Source organism: Mastomys coucha, unplaced genomic scaffold, assembly GCF_008632895.1.
Source record: "Mastomys coucha isolate ucsf_1 unplaced genomic scaffold, UCSF_Mcou_1 pScaffold20, whole genome shotgun sequence".
Lineage (NCBI taxonomy): Eukaryota > Metazoa > Chordata > Mammalia > Rodentia > Muridae > Mastomys > Mastomys coucha.
The window spans coordinates 6,056,967-6,063,128 of NW_022196903.1; positions in this window are offsets into that span (position 1 = coordinate 6,056,967).

Sequence of the window (6,162 nt, forward strand, 5' to 3'; positions counted from 1 at the left end):
GGGAGTCGTGGGGCCTGTGGCTCCCGGCTGGCTGTTCAGGTCTCAGAAACTCACCCGAGAGAAAAATCAAGAAAAATCTTAAGACACCAAGAAAGGAAACTGAGAAATACAAACAGTTGTAGATAGGAAGATATTCCATATTCATGAATAAAACATAAATCTTATGAAAATGGTCATCTTACCAAAAGCAATTTGCAAATTGAATGCAATTCCAATCAAAAGTCCAACATAATCATTTACATATATAGGGAAAAACCCAAAAATTAATAAGAAGTTTGAAAATATATAAAATACTGAATAGATGGACAACTTCAGAAAGTATCACCATACCTGATTCAAATTATACTATATAGCCATAAGTATATTTGTATAACAAATTGGCAGTAGTAAAGTATTTTCTAAAGTTTATGACCTAAATAATTTTAGGAAGTTGAGCAGGTGTTCACTACTAAGCGTGATTGTCTTCGTGTTAAGTGGGCCTTAAATCTAATTAGGCAGCTTTTGGTTACCACTGACATCTAAGTGCCACTAATCGCACCTTTATCATATCTGATCAGGCAGGTCATTGTAATGGTTCATATGTTTTGAAGCTGGGTAGAATAGTTTAATTGCTTCTTGCCTTTGGCAGTTTCCATAGTATTTTCTGGAACCATGAAGCTAGATACAGGAGAGAAACTTTCAGGTAGCATCTTGCATGAACTACAGAGTTCTGAATCCTAAGTATTTGTTGTCTTCATAAATAGAGCCCATGCTCACACATGTTAAACAATAAAGAGAGTCATTGAGAGTCTATCTTATTTTCAGAGGCACTTGCTTTCTTGACTAACTGTGGAGATTGGAGTAAGAATGGCCCTCATAGCTCATATTTGAATACTTCACCCTTAGTTCATGGAACTGTTTAGACAAGACTATATATTAACCATGTTGGAAGAGTTATCATTCAGGGAAGATACTAAGGTTTTTAAAGAATACTGTAATTTACAGTTCTCTTGCCTTTTCTCTGCAGAAGAATATTAATCCAGCCACATGGCTGCTCTGGCAAGGGATCACATCCAAAGATCATCTAGGTTTATATGATCTGGCCAGAATGTAGGCATGTCCTAGATTCCATTATGATCTGGCTGAAACACAGATATGCCCTTAGTACATACTTGTAACCTTTAACAATGAAGGTACAGGTTCATGGTAGATGGAAGGAGCCATGTTTGAAAGTGACACCTAATTGCAGTAATGAGTCAGACAAATATTTGAGAGCATTAGTCTAGATAGGATATGCCCAACTCACACAAGAACAGCACAGGAAATAGGGGCTGCTTAAGAGCAGCAAGAGGGGGTGGAGTGTATGGTAGTTTTATTGGAAAAGTTTTACAGGGACTCTTTGCAGGGAGAACAAGCTAGACACAAAGAGAGACTGAGCCTGAGAATGAAGGAGCTAGAAGATGTGAACATATTGCCAATGTTAATACAGGTCAGGCAGAGCAATTCAGCCACAAGTCAAGAGAAACCAGATTGAATCAGTTACCTCTGAAGAGTAGATTTTGTGATAGCTATAAGCTTCCAGGCCTAAGGCTAAGGATAGAACAGAGAAAGAACCACTTTGGACTCAGCACAAGCCATATATTTGAACAGCTTCAGTATGGCTCTCAGCTCATCTCTTGAACTGAGGAAATAAAAGCAACATTTACATTTTTTTTCCTGTGAATTTGGATAATGATCTGAGGTCTCAGCTGTACCTTTGTTCTTCATTAATGGACTATAAATCCCTGAAACTATAAACTGAACCAAACAATTTCTTTTATAATGTAATTTAATCGTGATGTTTTATAAGAATAATAGAAAAATAACTAATATACAAACTACTTAAAATAAAGCTTATATGCTTTGAATTATGTTTTTATAGTCTATGGTTCTTATGAGGAATTGTCAGCCTAAGTTTATATAATTTTGGATAAATAAAAAATAGTATAATTCATTGAGGTATTATTAAAGTACTTTGATCCCTATTTCACCTGAATTTATCTTTTTCCTTTCCCCTTAGTTGGAACAAACTCCTGTTTTGCAGTTTTCTACTTCATATAACCTGTATGTTGCTATTTCCCCTCAAACCAAATTTCTTACCATGCCTGTGTACTTTTGTATTTTCCTGAGTAAGGTAACCAAAATCTAGAGGACAAATGCTACATGTTCTCTCCTATTCATAGTTTCTAGTTCCACATCTGCCAAGGAACAACCTCAGCAGGGTTCTGGGGAGGGGTTCTGAGAGAAGAGGTGTCTGGGAGCAGTGAAAACAAATGACTGGAAGTCAAATCATGGGTCTAAGCTGGTGGCCTGTGTTCTGCTAAGATGGCTTTCCAGACTGCACTCTCTGTCTCTGTCTCTGTCTCTGTCTCTGTCTCTCTCTCGAGCTCACTCTCTCTCTCTGTCTCTCTGTCTCTCTGTCTCTGTCTCTGTCTCTGTCTCTCTCTCTCTCTCTCTCTCTCTCTCTCTCTCTCTCTCTCTCTCTCTCTGTTCTGCTCAGCTCTAAAGAGCTTTTTCTTGCCATTCTAAAAACTCTCTTGTTGAAACAGCTCTCTCTACTAGTAAAAGTTCTAAAAGCTATGTGGATAGCTGATGGATTTTCTGACCAAACACAGAATAGCTGGTATAAAAAATTATTGGATCTTCAGACCAAGTCAGAAATCCTGTTAAGAAAAAATGATTGAAGAGCTGATTTTGCTCTCCAGAGATCTCTGGACAGCTCAGCTCTTGCTAGAGAAAATTCTAAAGAACTGTTATCTGCTTTCTGCTAGCTCATCTCATGTAGACCAAAAGGCCATTTTTATTTACATTTCAATTTAGTTATTTATTCCAGGTTCACTTTTTGATTATCCTAGAAATCATATCCTGTGACCTCCAGCCATTTGGTTCTTAAGAAATTGCAAGCACAGTTTCTTTCAACATTGCAACAGAATTCAGAGAGCTTATTGCCTCTGTTTCACATAGATACAAACTAGCTGGTTGGGACACAGGTTCTAACACATCTAAGCCTAACCTGGCTGTGTCCCAGGTGGACTTTGAACTCAGGAATCTGTCTGTGTTGTATCTTTCTGACAAGATGTCCCATTAATGCCGATGGCTTTGTTCCTTTAGGTTCAGAAAAACCCCTCATAATTCATTTTGCACCCTTATGTTTTTACATAGTTGAAAAATTATATATTTTCAAATGCATGTCTCTAGAGTTCTTTCCCATAGCAGTAAGGACTGTCCTAAAGGCTTCAGTGTTTACCATTTTGCTTAGATAATAGCCACATGTTTGAGTCATATTGTTTCAGATTATCATAGTCATTAATAGTAAAAGAGTGGACGTTCCTTGGAGGAATGTGAAATATGTACATTATTACAAAAACAAGCCTTATGCCCACAGCAGCCATTGATAGCACACCAGGGCCTTGTTGTATGGGCAGGAACTATATCACTCTGTCTCCACAAAAGCCATGCCAGGATCTACACACATCCTCAGATGGATTTATTGCCACCATTGTGATAATTTAGCTTCATCTTTAGAATAAGTCTTGTGGGGTCTAGTTAAAGGTTAGTTTATAAGACTAGCCAACTAAGTTGATATTTTATAGATTGTATTCTATGAAATGACTAATGTTCATTTAAACATTATGTTTAATGTTCAAGCAAAGATTTAAAAACTGAAATATCCTGCAGTAGTGAACCCATATTTCCTATACTATATGATGCTGTTCTGTTCTGTAATATGTTTACAGAACTACCTCTTAGCTTGTGAGCTGCAATTTGCATTTTTCAAACATGGAAACACCATCATGTAAGTTATAGAAACATCTAGATTAAAAGTCATTGTTGGGAAGTTATCACAATGAAAAGTAGACTAAAATGAGAAGAGATGAATTCAGGACTAACTTAAGCCAAGTGACAGAAGAAATAGCCCTTTTGTCTCAAATTAATTTTAAAATATTTTGAAATGAAGCCTACATTAAATCTGTAAATAAGTGATTTGGAAATCATTTCCTAATGGAAGAGACTAGTTCTATTAAGCTCTGAATTTAAGTCTTTCTGAAGAATAAAAATAACCCAGCTATCTGTGCAACCTAAGGAAAAAATTTTGACCATCATTAATGACATACTTACATCTGCTATGTTTGTGAAGGAGAAAGAAGCAGGAAAGAGCAAGAATGGGTGGGTCTGGCTGACAATGATTAAGTAAAGTGCCAGCATAACAGAGGTGATGGAGTATGACCACAGTGAGTCACTATGCCTGAACAGAATTTTCTATTATTGGAGGGGACCGTGTACATGTGGACATGGATGAGTGCTGACTGCCTTTGAGAAGAATGAGAGCAAAACTCACAAGATTCTTCGAGCAACTGTGTGCCAAGGAAATGATTAGTGGCTTCCCTCATAGGAGAACACAAAAACTAGGCTTCACTTGAGAGATGAATAATGCCGAAAAGGGGCAATTATTAGCAACCATTATCCACTAACCTAGATCTCACTGTTTGATTTTTGCATTAAGATTTCTGTGGAGGAAAGTTCTGTTTGAGCTTTCTTTTCTTTTGGGTGCAGGTTTTATGAGCCTGATAGCAGTGAGCTCAAATAATGCTGGGAGAAGTGTGGGTGTCTCCCTTAATCTTATATGACACATTATTTTATTACGGTTTCATCCACTTTACTCTAGGTGTGTGATACAGTAGCTCTTTCTTCATATGTCACATATGTCCTGCCTTTGTTACACTTGACAGACTGGGTGTCCTAGCGTCCCAGCTTTCAGGATTCTAGGAACAAAGCAGTAAAAGTGAACGGCATCGCCCACACAAGGGACTGAAACTCATCCAGCACCTGAAAATTAGAACATAAGTCTGTGTCTCCGAATCAAGTAGGCATGTATTTCCCCATCATCCTCTCCTACTCAGTGATGAGGAGGCAAGTATCAGAGCAGAGTGTCTGGGAGGGCTGGCGGGTTCCTGAAGGCAATGTTGTGGTTCAGTCAGCTCTGTTTGCCTACAAGCCTGCAGGCCTGCACAAAGTTGCCTTTTGGCTTTCTAATATGTGTTTTCCTATCTATTTCATTGCAATAAGTGCTTGGTTCTCATATTTTTTAGTTAGGAAAAAAATAAAATGAGGAAAAATTGTCTGCCTGCTTGTTTGCATTCTATGATTAAACAAAAGAAACAAAGGAATCATATCATGAGCATATTGGGCTATGTAGGAGTGCGATTGAGTTGACCTTTGTTAGTTTAGGTACCAATGGTCACCTATCACAGTGTTGTCTTGGATACCAAACAGCCTAGCCACAACTGGACTAATAGAGACATTGAGAACAAAATTCAGAAGTTGGGGTTTGACAGATGGGTGCTCATGGAAGAGGTAAGAATATTAGAAATCATAATTTTGGAAATACTTAGGGTACAAAGCTGTTTCTCTTTTCCTTCCTCTCTCCCTTTCTCCTTCTCTCTCTCTCTCTCTCTTCTTTTCTTCCCTCCCTCCCTCTTCCTCTCCCTCCCTCCCCCTCTCCTTCCTTCCCTTTCTCCTTCCTCTTTGTCTTTTATCTACCCTGTTCAATCTCTGTCTCCTCTCTCAACCATTTGAAGCAACCAATGAGCATGTTTCTGAAGTTGACTTTTGAGAGCTTCTAATAAATTTGGCTGTAGAAATGACGACTGCAGAGACAATGGACCTCGTTTCACCCATGATGATCAACATGGAAACAACAGCAATTGCAGCAGGAGAGGACACAGTTTTTCTTTTGGGAAGAAAAAGAATTACCACCAATTTTACTCATTAATCGTGCAAATGTCTCATTTAGGTGTTTGAACAAAGCTACAGAGGGATTCCCAATCAGGTGTGACAGATAGCATCTCCATAAAACAAGCAACTAAACCAAAGCCCGGTGAAGATAGTCACATGTGCAATGCCTCACTAATGGACTAACAGACATGCATATTGATAATTTTTATGAGACATTTATTACCAATGACCTCATAAATGAACTTAATGTAAAAATACACAGAAATTATTATAAAGGGAAATGACAGATTTTATAGATTACTTATGGGGAAATATCTGAAATATCACAGCTTGTTATTTACTGATTGAGAGTGCTGATCAAAACGTAAAATCATTTTATTTTTTTATTTATTTTTGAGAAAGATTGAC